Raw genomic sequence first — 14,944 nt, forward strand, 5'->3', positions numbered from 1 at the left:
TTTTTACAATAGAATGTCTTCCCCATAGTTTAAATTTTAAGATATTTTCTAGTTAAAACTTTCATGGTTTTATTAATGTTTACCAAGTTCAGCTATCCATTTAATTTGTTCAAAATGCTCAGCACAGGCTTTTTTTTTTTTAGAAAATGAAGCTTCAAAACCATCTTTAGCTTAGTCATAGCTCCCATAATCTGCTCTAGTTTAACGGATTTTCTTCTGCTCTCTCCTGCTTCCTTGTGTCTGGGCATATGAATAGAAGACAGAACAATCCTCTCCACCTTGGCCACTCTCCACTATCCCTCTGCTCAAGGCAGATACAGCTACAGTACGATCCAATTCATGGGATCGAAAAGGAGACAGATAAACACATGTCTGAACAGGGTGAACTCAAGTTTGACCAGGTGAATGTTAGTAGTCCTGTAAGAGCAAGTAAAATTGTTACAGTACCGCTGGCAGCTACTGAAATAATACCTAGACTGCAGCTTACAATATTTCACCCATTATTCCAAAAAAAGCCTCAACTCAAAATAACGCAGAAATATTTTATGTGTTTCCATAGGTGTGAAGACTTTTCAAGACAAACTGTCAGCAATACCTGTATAACATCTACTGGCATATAAATGAATTTATTTATTACTATTTATATATATAACTACTGCACTCCTACACTTTTACTTCTCCTAACCCCATCCCAAGACGTGCCTTGAGCTGTTTATAAAATTATGCAGACACAGGGGCTGACATTCAAGAACTCTAGACTGGACGATAATTTTTCACTTTCCTGCTGTCCCAACTCTCATGCAGCATTTACTTATTTTGATATACAGGAAAAATCTTTAAATTTACCACAATCCATTTAGTCAATTTTTTAAAGCCACACATTTACCAAATCTCTCACACCATGTATCAGGAATTTATTTTCAAATGCCACATAAACAGCCTTGCTTGTCTAAACTTCAATACATACATCTGATCACCACCCTCTTTAGTATGTTTAGAAAGCAAGGTAGAAGTGAGGTACTTCTTAGTCTTCTCATTCAATGTGTTTATAACACAAAAGTAACACTTTGAAGAAAGCATTAAGAATCATTTTTCTTTTAAGTAGTTAACACAATAGACCACTTTCTAAAATATCAATCAGTTATTGCTAGTGAAGCTTCACTTAACTGAAGAACTATCAGTAAGAAGCACTGTAAATTCTGACAGGATTGCAGGGGTTTGATTTGTTTTTTTGGATCCAGTCTCTAAAGAACAAGAAGACATCCCTCTTCTCCCAGACTTTAACAATACTTAGTAGTTTCTAGCACATTTCCTCAAAACAGGAGATAACCTGGTATTTTGGCAGCCTCTCTCAGAGATGGTAATTTAGCCACCTCCTTCCTCATTGACCGCTTCAGCCAGGTCAGTCATCTGCACCCTAGCTCTGAGACAGCATGAATCAGCAGTGCTGTGCAGCATTGTTGGCATTGGTCTTACTTGTCCCCAGCTGCACTATCACCCTGTATTACCTAGTTTTGGTGTGCAACTGCCTAAGTGCATTTACTCTTTCCAAACCAGTTTGGAAAAAAAGTGATTTACTCCTTCCAAAGCAGTTTCACAGAGAAAAGCCTCCTCCCTTCTCCAACAGTAAGCTCAAGTTAGCTTCTTTTGCAGTGTGACCATGGGAAGGTCAAAACAAGGAACAGGAGTTAAACTGTTCCCATTCTTGTCTCTACTCTTCAGCAAGTATATGAAGATAACCCTTATTCATCTCTCTTCTGCTTGGTTTAATTAGCAAACAAGTTAATCTACTTGATTTCAGGAAGCATAGGTTAACGTTTTAAGAAATGTTAAGAGCACATTACCTACCATTTCCCTGGCTCTGGTTGTAGCCTACACACCATGCATTTTGAAAGTCTGAGAAAGGAGGAACAGATTAATGCTCTATAAAAAGTTCTGAAGCTGAGAGTGGGAGGGTTGTGTCCTGTGTTCTCTGGTGGTATTGCACACAGATAGTGGGGAGAAATGGGCAAGGTGTGCTATGAGAGCTGAAAGTGCATTGCAAAGCTGCTCTGCACCTCTCTGTAGATTTGCAAATGGCTACTAAGGGGCATGGTACACAAAGATCCATAAATTTGTCTCAAACCGGGACAATGGCACTATATGAAACTGACTTAAGACTGAAATCCTGATCATGATCTTTTAAGCCACCCAAGTCATACCATGATTTCATGTTTATTATCTGAAGTTCACTGCTGTTTAGGACTTCAGCATACTTATTTATTGCTTATATAAGATTTATTCATAATAGATTTAAAGTTCTCCCTAAGAGATGAGGAATCACCCACAAAAATGATCCTTTCCAGAAGTTCATATTCTTTTTATTTAAAAAACTTTGATTTTTAAAAGCACATTGTATTATCTTTGTAGAAGGGATAAAAAGAATATGTGCTGCACACAAAGTAAGAAATGAAAGACCAGGGAGAGGGATAACAGCAATGTTTACCAGATGCATTTATTAATTAAACATTTGCCATAGTAGATCCTACAAACAATTATGTTATGCATATAATCACTTTCCCATCACTTCAAAGACACTAATGCCTGCTCTGTAACCTTTTAAGAGCTTAGCAGCAGTGAGATATAAAATGGAGTAGGTTGGCAGCAGTATCATGGTCTACTAGGCATGTTCATTAGCAGTTAATTAAAAACTAGACATCTGCCACAAGAAATGTGCTCAAAAAAGGATGAGTAACAGGTCCGTTTTAGTACCAATTATTATCTTTACTTGCAGAGCAAAGGCTGTGTCCACTTTCAGAGGAAAGTGAGAAGGTAGAGAAGAGTGCAATGATGCATACTTAAGTGACTGCACCAAGATAATTAGCTGCAGCAGTGATTTTAAAAACATTGGTAGTTCACCCACCATTTTGTTGCAAACCCAGAAGTTCTTCATATTTGCAATGGGAGAAAAGGAATTACAAACCCATATTACTGTACTGTTTAGATGTAGGTTTTATTGCCTCAGATTTTTATTTCCCAGCACCTCCATAACCAAACCATAAAGTCCCAAAACTCAGCATACAAAAACCAGCATTTGTGTCTCTGAGCAAGCACTCCCTAACAATTTTAAAGGTAGTACAGCTTTTTACCTCCCACATTTTAGGTAAAGTCCAGCTATAAAGAGATCTTTAATCAGGACTTAAAATGTGGAATTATATTTTTAATCTCTGACAAAGACTTCCAGAGACAGTTAGTATGTCTTTGTGAAATAGAGTTCTTATAATTAAAACGTGACAGGTCTCCTTTAGGCTCCTTGCTCATAAAGATAGAGCACAAGCTCCTACAATCCCACTCCTCACCTTTAAGCAGCTCTGTTGAAGTCTCAAACACCGTATTTTAATTAAACACTTTTTAAACTTAAATATCTGTTTTTAAATTCCTATCATTAAACAGAGCATTCTTCTGTTCTTAAACAGAACATATGTCTGATGTACTCTTCTGTATCTCTTGAAAAGCACTGAATTAAAAATTCAGATGTGATTGTAAATGAACAGTGGAAAAAAGGTTATGCCTAGTCCCAAACTGCAATAACTGTCTTCTCTTGTGCTCTTCTAAATAAACACTTGAAAAATAAACACAGAAAAAAAATTCGAAAATCTTATCAGCACTAGCATCAGTAATACTATCAATAGATGCCCCCAAGCTCCATAGAGGTGTTCTGAAAAATATCTGGAAAATACATAAGTAATTTAGAGATCTAAAAAGACACTATTTCATATCAACTTTTGTAAAACAGAAGAAATGTGATTTTATTCAACTCAAGCAGGCAGAAAGACGTGAGAGAAAAACATGTATTACTGAGTTCAGTTTCATTATCATATTCACTTCCTTTCCAAAGGGACATCTTCTGGTTTTTCATGTGCTTCCTTGAATTTCATAAGGAAGTGAGAACCTGCATCAAATGTCTGTGGCCAACAAACACAAGAGAGCCACTGTCTGAGCACATACAGGTAGTTGATCAAGGAATAACCTTTTCCCTCACTGTTTAGAAATACACTTAAAACCAATATTGCAAATATAACCTTTCAAAAAAGGAAGTAACTCAAGACTATACTCTTGTCACATCCAGTTGTTCCCCTCATCCTAAAAAAACCCTGCATGCACAACCTACAGTACCAGCAGTCAAATCTGGCAGGAGGAAACTCATTAGACGGTCTAAGCCATTAATTAATACTTGCATTTAAATTTCTGTAAGTACTTTCCAAAGAGTATTTCAGCTATATGGGAGGACATATTGCAGGACAACAATCAATCTCTCAGAAGGTTATATTCACATTCTTCTGAAAAAGTGACTGTATCCATGGACATGGGAAGGGTAACAGATACTATCTATTTAAGACTTCTGGAATATCTTTGATATGGTCCCCCACAAAATTCTTGCCACTCAAAGAAATAGGGCATTGAGGGATGGATTATTACATGGATGAGGAACTTGCTGGATGACTGCATCTGAAGAGTCAATGAAACTCAACCCAAAGAATCAATGGCTTCACACTTCTGTGGAAACCAATAACTAGTGGTGCCCCTCAGGAGTCCAAAATGCGACCAACACTACTCAACATCTTCATCAATGGCACAGGTAATGGGACTGACTGCAACCTCTGCAAGTCTGCAGATGACACCAAGCTGTGCAGTGCAACTGATTCGTTTAAAGGAATTGGTCACATCAAGATGGACTTTGACAGCCTGAGAAGTGGGCCCATGTGAAACACATGACATGAGGTTCAACAAGGCCAAATGCAATGTCTGGCACCTGAGCTGTGGCAATTCCTAGACTGGGGGACACAGGGCTTGGGAATGGCCCTGCTAAAAATTCAGGACTGGGAGGTGCTAGAAGATAAATCATTGGATCATTGCATCTGCAGCCCAGAACGCCAACTGTGTCCTGGGCTGCATCAAAAGAATTTGGCCAGCAGGTCAAAGGAATTGATTCCATCCCTCTTCTTCCCTCTACATCATGAGATGCCTACTGGGGTACCATGCCCTGCCCAGGGGTTCACAGTGCAAGAAGGACATTAACCTGCTAGAGCAGGTTCAGAGAAGGCCCACAAAAGTGATCTCAGAGGGCTGGAACACCTTGCCTAAGAAAAAAAGACAAGATGGGGTTGCTCACCCTGAAGGCTCCAGGGACACCTTACTGTGATCTTTATATACAATGTGGGTCTGTAAAAAACTGGAAAGAGACTTTTTACCAGGGCTTGTAGCTACAGAACAAGAGGTTGTGGTTTTACACTGAAAGATGGAGTTTAGATTGGACATAATGACAAAACTTTTTATGGTTGAGGGGGGTGAGACACTGGATGCCCCATCCCTGGAAGTGTTCCAAGATAGGCTGGATAGGATTTTGAGCAGCCTGGTCTAGTGGAAGGTGTCCCTACCCATGGCAGAGGGGTTAGGCTTGATCTTTGAAGGTTTCTTCCAAGACAAACCTTTCTATCATAGATGAACAGATTTATTTATGAAATACCAAATATGCACTGCTTACTGCTTCATTTCCCAATTTTGCTTTGGCAGCAGCTGTCATGTTTCCTTCTCAGTGCTTCTAGATGTTTCTTTTTCCTTGATAATATCACCACACAAAATGTGTTGATAGTCCCCACAAGACACTTCCTTTTGACCTATTTCAACCCTAATCTTCAGTACCACTGCAGCAATTTACAAAACTAAGGTCCGAGTTTGCCTTCTTTCACTGACACAACACAACTGAGAAGAGTGGCTGATACACCAGACAGCTGTGTTAACATTCAAAGAGAGCTCAACAGGCTGGAAAAATGGACTCACAGGAATCTCATGAAGTTCAACAAGGGCAAGTGCAATATCTTACACCAGGAGAAACAATCCCATAGACTGATAAATGTTGGGGTCCATATAGCTAGAAAACAGCTTTGCAGAAAAGGTCTTTCTGTATCAAGTTGTGCATGAGCCAGCAGCAATGTTCCCTTGTGGAAAAGCAGGTGAATGCATCCTGGGCTGCATTAGACAAAGTATTACCAGCAGGTCTAGAGAGGGGATCCTTCTCTGCTTATCACTATTGAAACTACAGCTGGATTGCTATGTCCTGTTCTGGATTTCACCTTTCAAGAGACATGGACAAAATGGAGAACATCCAACAATATGCCTAGAAATGGCTAAATAGTCCCAGGTCTCTCAGCTCCTCCTCATACGACATAGCCCAGTCCCTTATCTTTGCAACCCATCACTGCACAAGAGGCAACGGGTACACACTGAAACATAGGAGTTTCATCCTGAGCATTAGGACAGATTCATTTTTGACCGAGCCCCTTGCACAGGCAAAGCCTAGGGAGCTTTGGAGTTTCCATCCTTGAACACAAAAGCCGTATGGACACAGTCCTGCATAACTGGATCCAGGTGGTTTGTTTGAGCAGGGACAAGTAGATCAGATGAGCTCCAGTGGTCCCTTTCAACCTTACCACTTCCATGATTCTTGGACTGCAGAATCACAGAATGCCTGAGGCTTCAAGGGACCACAGGGGCACATCTGGTCCAACCTCCCTGCTCAAGCCAGGTCATCCCAGAGCACATGGCACAGGATTGTGTCCAGACATTTCTTGAATATCGCTGGTGAGGGAGACTCCACAACCTCTCTGGACAATGTGTTCCAGTGCTGAGTCACTCACAATAGTGAAGAAGTTCTTCTTCATATTAAAATGGAACCTCCTGTGCATTAGTTTGTGCCCATTGCCTCTTGTCCTATTGCTCAGCACCACTGAACAGAGCCTGGATCCATCCTCTTGACACCCTCCCTTCAGATACTGATAGACATTGATGAGGACCTCTCTCAATCATCTGTTTTCGAGGCTGAACAGGCCCAAGTCTGTAAGCCTTTCCTCATAAGCGAGGTGCTCCAGTTCCTTAATCATCTTTGTAGGCTAGTGACAGGCCCGCCAATAGACTCTGTGCCAATTCTTACTGCATACTGTTGTCTCCATATTTAAACAAGTTTTGGAAAAATGAATCTGGTACTATATAATTTCTTAATTCCTTTGAAATATCTGTTTATTTTGGTCAGTTTGGTTTCCTTGCTTCCTCATCTTCTAAATCCTGTCAGAAAGAAAGCCACACTATACCACAGTAAACAAACTTTAAAGTTCCCACCACAGCATGTCTAGCTAATGAGCCAAGCATGTGGGTTTGTAGAAGTTGTTTGAAAACTATCCTTATGTGAACAAGCCACAGTGCCTAACGAGGGAAGAGAATGTCCCTTCAGAAACAAAGTGTCTTCAGCAAGTCTCTTCCATCTATAAACCACATGAAATGTCATTGTCCTACAGAAATTTAAGTCCATAAAAGGACAACATTGGCAAAAGCTATTCAAAGCTGTATATTTCACACATACAGAAGTTGTGTGGCAGTGGCATGATTATTTAAAGGCCTAACTGTCTCATGGGTAAACTCCTGTTCCTTTCTCATGCTTTATTAACTAAGATGTATAGGGTAGCATCCTGGGGTCTTCACATTGATTTTCCACTCCCACAAAAAAAGCAAACAAAATCCCACAATTTTACGGGGAAGGGAATTTATGTCAGAAAGCAAATATCCAAGTCAGAAAGAAGATATAAGTTAAATAAATTTTGTTATATTTCTGAACAAAAAGCTCTTCAAAGTTTTTTCCCATTTCCTGTTTTTGCTTGTTCAGACAACACAAACCACACTAACAAGTACCAATTGCACAATAACTTCTTTTAATCAGTAAAGGGTTGCATAAGTTGCCTCTCATAAAACAGAAAACTGATGCTATACTGGGATAAAGGCAGCTTGCCACACACATTCCCCAAACAGTCCTTTTTTCACAAATTAATTTCAGCTCTAAGGTAACTGAAATAAGGCAGAGAAGTTTTATTTCAGTGCTCCACTGATACAGTGATTTTAAGTACACTACACCCTTGTGTCACTTAAACTATGAAAAGAAAATAAATCAGATACAGGAGACCCAGCAACATGCTCAAAGTAATCCATGATGCTACTTCAAAACAACACGAAGCCTAGTTGGAAGCCTGTCACTAATGGTGTACTCAAAGGTTCAAAATAAGTCCAGTATTGTTTAACTTTTTCGTCAGTGACTCGGACAAAGGGACAGGTGCCTCCTCAGCAGGTTGCTGATGGCACAAAGCTGGGAGCAGTGGCCAACACCCCAGAGTGTAGCCATTCAGAAAGGCCTTGACAGGGTGGAGAGATGGGCACAGTCCTGTCTGAAATCCAACAAAGGCAAATGCAGGGTCCTGCACTGTGGAGGAATAACCCCAGGCACCAGCACAGGCTGGGGTCTGATCTGCTGGAAAGCAGCTCTGTGGAGAAGGACCTGGGGGTCCTGGTGCACAACGAGCTGTACATGAGCCAGCAGTGTGTCCTGGTGCCCAAGAAGGCCAATGGTGTCCTGGGGTGCATTAGGAAGAGCACTGCCAGCAGGTCAGGGGAGGTGATCCTGTCCCTCAGCCCTAGTGAAGCTTTCACCTAGTGAAATTATTAAGGTGATTTTGGAAATGGAGCACCTGTGGTATGAGGAAAGACTGAGAGAGCTGGGCCTGTTCAGCCTCAAGAAGAGATTACAGAGGGGACCTGATCAATGTCTGTGAGTATTTGGAGGGTGGGTGCCAAGAGGATGAACCCGGGCTCTGCTCGGTGGTGCCAAGCAATAGGACAAGAGGCAATGGGCAGAAACTGATGTACAGGAAGTTCCACCTGAACATGAGGAAGAACTTCTTTACTGTGTGGGTGATCAAGCATTGGCATGGGTCATCCAGAAAGATTTTGGAATCTCCCTCAAAGGAGATATTCAAGAACCATCTGGACACAATCCTGTGCCATGTACTCTGGGATGAACTGGGTTGAGCAGGGAGGTTGGACCAGATGTCCCCAGCGGTCCCTTCCAACCTTATCCATTCTTTGATTTTGATTCTGTACATGTATTTTTTGGCTTGTATTCTAAAATACTTTATATTTTTATGAGAAATTTTAAGTTTTTTCAATGAGAAGAGAACAAAAAGGTCTTCCAACACAGAAAGGCTTGGGCTGCTATTAATTACATGGCCAATACCAGTACTTTTGCTGAATCACAAGATCACATTTTAAAATTTTAATACTGTAGTTACCTTTACACCTACAGAACTGAGAAAAAGGTCCTTAATGCTTCCCAATATAATTCAAAAAGCATTTAAAAATTAATATTCAAGGGTAGGTTATTAACCAACCATTAATTAGTTTCTACATTACCACTATACATTGCGAGGGAGAAAGGACTCTTCTCTTTCCCTTAGCATGAATCTGAGCAGCAACTCTTATCTTTGCTGCACCTCCCTGTCTTTCCATAAACAGCTAGGTTTCACTGCCTTTCCTTTTGGCATCTTCGAGGGCAAGCCCAGGCACCAGAATTAGAAAGATAAGAGATAATGCACTTCAGATCACTTTTGTAAACAGTAAATGAGATGTGGGTGACCCCACCCAAATGATTTGCCACCGCACCCAGTGAATAAGCCCATCAGCTGTTTTTCCACTAAAGTGATCAGCAATTAACTATTTAACAAACTTTTAGCGATAATTCTTAAATGGCAGGATTTCTAACACCCTATTAACATAGAGGGAAAAATTATATGGCACTGCCAGCACGACTCGTGTTTTCACTGGAGTAGGTCTGCACTAGCAACCTCTCTATGCTGTGGATCATCCTACCCCATGCAGACAGAGCCCTGCAGTGAGGATGTGGGGCATCACCAGCAGATGGAATTCTTCCAGTTCAGTGACATCTTCTCCCCAAGATGCATTAACACTCCGCTGGTATAGCTGCACCCACACAAAGGCTTTTGCCGATAGAAGAGGGTTTTCTTCCTTCCTCTCTGCTTTTACGCACTGCAAGTCAACCTAAAACTCCATAGTTGTACCACGTGCAGACCCACTGAAGCATGAGCAGAGCTTGTATTAGCAGCTATAATGGCAACACAACAAGCAGCCCACAAACTAAAGAAGCCCTTTTGCTAGTATAACCTTTTATGTATGTACAAACACACCACATTTTATATGATACATACACAATATTTTACATCTTAACATATCACTAATACATTGTTACACATGACATATACTATATATTTTACATACTGTTCTGTATATGTTACATATATATTGACTGTTTATACTTCTATGTAAAAATATAGATCTTTGGTGTGTTTGTATATACAGTTATTCTTCTAAAAATGAATATTCCAGGGCTGGCTTAAGAACAGTTCCTGTCTCAAATACTTCATAGCGAAAACCCCAAAATTAAATAGAAATGAATCAGAAGACCATGCTTTTAAGGGCGCTTATAATAATTATGTTATTTGCCTTGCTATTTAACTTAGATAAAATTACATTGGTTTTTTCTTTTTTTAGGCTAAATTCTGAAGAAATAAGGGATAAACAGCAAAGCTGAAGGCAACCAGGAGAAAAAGACTGCACCAATGGAGGAGCCAGACAAGCCTTTGTAAAAAACAGATGCCACAGGACAGGAGGCGTAGAGTCAGTTGCCACAGAAAAAATGATCCTTGCTCGGGAAAACATGTCTCCACCAAAGGACTTCCCAGACTCTAAACAAAAGTAACAAATTCAGAACCACAGTCTAAAAGTCACGGAAGATGACCTTATCTCCTGGTCCAGGCAAGACAAAGGCTGGCTTTCTGAAACCATTTGCATTCCTCTATCACTGTCAGTCTAAGTCAGTTGAAGAACAAAGCTTTTCTTTAATTTTAGACAAGTACATATTGCCTTCCCTGAAGACTCAGATGCAAGCCTGAAGTCTCTAGAATGAAGCTGTCAGTGCACACTGCTTCTGGTCTGCAGAAACTGCCAGCACATTTCATTTCTGCGGCAACCATAAATTCCTGCTATTACTCACCTTCTAACCTCAAATCTGTGTATTTGCCTTTTTAGCTACTGTTAGCATACCACCACCATCTAACAACACTTCAAAAGCATGCTCCTGCTGCACAGCTGCCAAAAACAACTAGTTCAAGCATGCACCAATTTGGAAATGACTTACAGATATTACTCTAGAGGGTTTTATTACTGATGTATGATTATCTAAAAAAGTATTTCTTTTCCTTCCAGGCTCTCTTAATCTCCAGAAATTTAACTCTTGCCGAACATGACAGAAATGATTAAGTAGCAAAGCTTTTTGGTAAATTAAAATGCAGAAGTTAAATAGAGGATTTGAAATTATACTCACCACCCTTTTTTCCCATCAACTACTAACTATAAAAACATTTCAGAGACATCAAAAAAAGAAAAATATGACAGTTATAAGAAAAGCATTACACCAATCTTTATTTACTGTTCCAAGCCAAGACCAGACTCTTGTATGTTTTGTCTACATTCCGTAACGACTTTGACACACCAAACAACAATCATTTCTGAACATGCACTTAAGCACTTTTGCTAATTTGTGCTTTTACTTCCTCACTACTGCTGCTTGTAAGTATTCGATTTGCAGAGCCAGTTAGCCAGCACCATTATAAACAGTACTAGATACTGTTTTAGGCAGCTCTGTATTACTTCCAGGCAATTAACTATTATACAAGATAGCAACCTTGGTAGTTCAGCAAGTAGTCTAAAAAATTCAAAAAGAATGCAGTAGCTAGATAACAGAAATTCTGCAATTGAAACAAACTCTTATGCATCTTGAAGAGTTACAGCAAAATGCTGTGAAAACTGTGTCTTTGTTCTGCCTTTACTATTTCCTAAAGTTATCCTAACTGCCTCTGCTAGCCTCTCTCTATGCAAGAAAAAGGAAAGCAAGCTTCTTGTCTTGTTCTCCCACACACTCCCTATCTCAACAGTCTGTCATGCTCTTCACCCATGATAAACACAGCAAGCAGGCTGCTGTTTCCTTGCACATTTCCAATATTTAATATTTACAGTGTCCCCCTGTACCTTCTTCCACCTGCATCTTCCTCTGCATGGTCCTACTCTCAGTGACTCCATCGTTGACACTGGCACCTAGTTCGAGGTGTATTTTGCCTGTGCAGTCCACATCACTCCCATCCATGCAATGGCTACTATTTCTCCTCAGTTTATCAGTGTTTCCTTCTCAAAATCCGTATGGCTCATTCTCTGCACCACTTTTACTGCAAAGCAGGCCAACTTAGAGCTCTACATCATTCAACATGCTAACTCCCAGCAACTTTCTCTACTCCTACCCACGCTGGGATGGGCCAACTCCGTGAACATAACCATCCTTCACCCCTACTCCACTAACTTCTTTGCATTTAATTTCTCCTCATATGCAGGCCAAGCTGAATTTTTCTTTTGTTTGGACCAACCAATTCACCTCTCCCACCCAACTCCTTCCTTCTCCAAACCTTCCATATTTCCAACTACTTTCCAGACAAGTACTGAAGGTTACATCGTATTTTATCACAGCCTACTGACTCTTTATCTACTCCAATTCCCACACATATCTCACTAAATATAAACAGAAAACAGACATTTGTAAGAGGAAAATTATGTCCATCTCTTCATTTTGTCTCCTTTTACTTAATAACTTTGTTTCTATGAATATTATCCACTTCATCACTATCTTCAAACATGGTAAGCTATTCTGCCTATATACTTGAATCAAGAGAGGTGAATTGAATCACTTTCCAGAGGAAGTAATCCTTTCCTCTAGGATTAAATAACTTACCCTCTACCCATTACATATATGAATACACACACATACTGCTCCAACCACATTCTGCAAATTCTTGCTTTCAATTGTGGTATTTCAGCATTTTTATCCAACTTCAGTCCCTTACATTCCACCAAAACCATTCTTTCCAAGCCAGTCTAACAGAATCATTTGGAGACAAGTTCACAAAATTAATTAATCAACACTTCACTATCAAATCCTTCTATCTAAGCCTTCCTGAAGCCACATGTTCCACTGAGACTCTTTCGTTCATTATTACCACACGTTTTTCCAAACTTACCATTCACCTCTGCTGCAAAACAAACCAGTTTTGAGGTCTACACCATTCAACATATACATGCCATATCCCCAACATCCACTCAGTAAAAAGGAATCTAGCAAGTGGTACCAATTCACATTTGGTACTTCACACGTTATCTCATAAGAATCTACCTTCTCTCTGCATTCACAGTTGCAGCTGCATATCCATCAGCTTCTAGCAGTAGTTAACAATATTTCTGTTCAACTGTCATCCTTCCACTCTTTCCTGAAAGCTCTTAGGCTTCACAAATTTGCAACTGTATACTTGGCCTCACCTTTGACTTGTAGTTTAGATATTAGATCTAGATGAGAGCCACCTGAAGTTCTTTTGGTTTTGTTTTTGGGCAAGATCCAAGGTGAAGATTTTTCCATCCACCCCACATGAAGCCTCGCACAACAAAGGAGGTCTGGCCTGCAATTCAATTCCATTTGACTTTTGGATGCAAATTTGCCCTCTCCAGAATGACTAATACCTTCTTCTGCAGAAAATTGTCTTGTTTAGATACCACCTTCCTCTATATTGCTGCTCCAAGATTCTTCATTTCCCCATCAGTCCCACAGAGAGTGTGGGGGTGGGAGTAGGGTGTCAAGAGGAAACCAAGTTTGGTTAACACCATCCTTTCATATTTTATACTTTCTCCCAGATTTTCTCTTTTGAGTAGGTCAAGTTACCAATACACATCAATACCACTTCGTTACTTTTCCTCCAAGCTTAGTAGCACTAACAGTAGAAATCTGACCATTGCCTGGGGGCTGGTATTTCGAGAATACTGATTACCATGCTGACAAATAACTTCCTCCCTTGCTTTCTATTTTAAACTTGTAAACTAAGTCAGAAGCCTTTGTATTCTAAAAGCAGCCACCATGACAGAATCCTAGGATAAAACTAAGGTTTCTATGTATCCTAAAATATGAAGAATAACCCAGGATGTGCTGCACAATAGAGCTCCTACTGCCAGAGTTCAGTAATTTGGACTTGTGGTTAGGGAGTTCATGTTAAAAGTGAGGAGAGTGTCTTGTGTTCAGTAGATCTCATTTTATTTAATTTAAAAGAACTAGGCAATTTCCCCTCCCTCAGCACATAATGCAGATCATGGCTGAGAAGGATCTAAAGTAATGCTACAGCTGCTTAGCTCTTCCCTTGCACTAAATTCTGCATTCATTTCTGCTCTAGTCTGTATTTCTATTTTATAATGAAACATACAGCCTAGTTATTTATAGGCTTTCTAAGGATTAACTACACACTCATAAGAATAAACCCTCAAGAGGTTAACCTCATCCTCTTAAGCTTCACACACTACAATCCCAGAGATAGCTGGCAACCACAGCCAAGAGAGAAAAAATAATCCCACATCTTGCTAATCCTTTAGCCAATCAACTCATGCAACAGTGGAGAGGCCTCTCAGAGGCCAACAACTCAATCTGTCTCAAGAGCACTGTCAGTCCAAAAGATACATATTTCACAGAATCATTAGCAACACACCTCAAAAGGCAAAATAAGACATACCTGGCTTCTCAGTTGTATGCTAAAATCATGCATCAAAAATACAGTGCTGAAGAAAGTTTCCAGTTTGCTGCTTGTATTTCTCATTCAGACATTTGTATATTCTACACATAAAACTAGTTTATTGATTAGAAAGTAAATCTAATCTTGTATTGTTCACACCTAGACATACCAATTTAACTGTCACTCATACTTCCTAGCATGAACCTGTTATTTTCTAGACATATCTCAAGAAAACAACCCCACAAAAAACCAAGCAAACAATGAAACAAAACACAAAAAAACCCTCAAACCACCCACAAAGAAGTCAAAACAACCCTTCAAGTTAAACCATAATATTCTACCTAATTCTTTCATACCATGATCTAGATTATTCCTTAACCCCAGAAATGGACACAGCCTGCAGCTGCAGAAATGCCAAG

General features: G+C 39.9%; 1 protein-coding gene across 3 annotated transcripts in view; it reads right to left on the reverse strand.

Moving 5' to 3' along the window:
* Positions 1 to 14,944, reverse strand: part of LOC309584668 (transducin-like enhancer protein 1) — a 71,864-nt gene that overhangs the window by 31,091 nt on the left and 25,829 nt on the right. The window lies entirely within an intron of this gene.

Source organism: Coloeus monedula (assembly GCF_965178545.1).
Source record: "Coloeus monedula genome assembly, chromosome: Z".
Taxonomy (NCBI): Eukaryota; Metazoa; Chordata; class Aves; order Passeriformes; family Corvidae; genus Coloeus; species Coloeus monedula.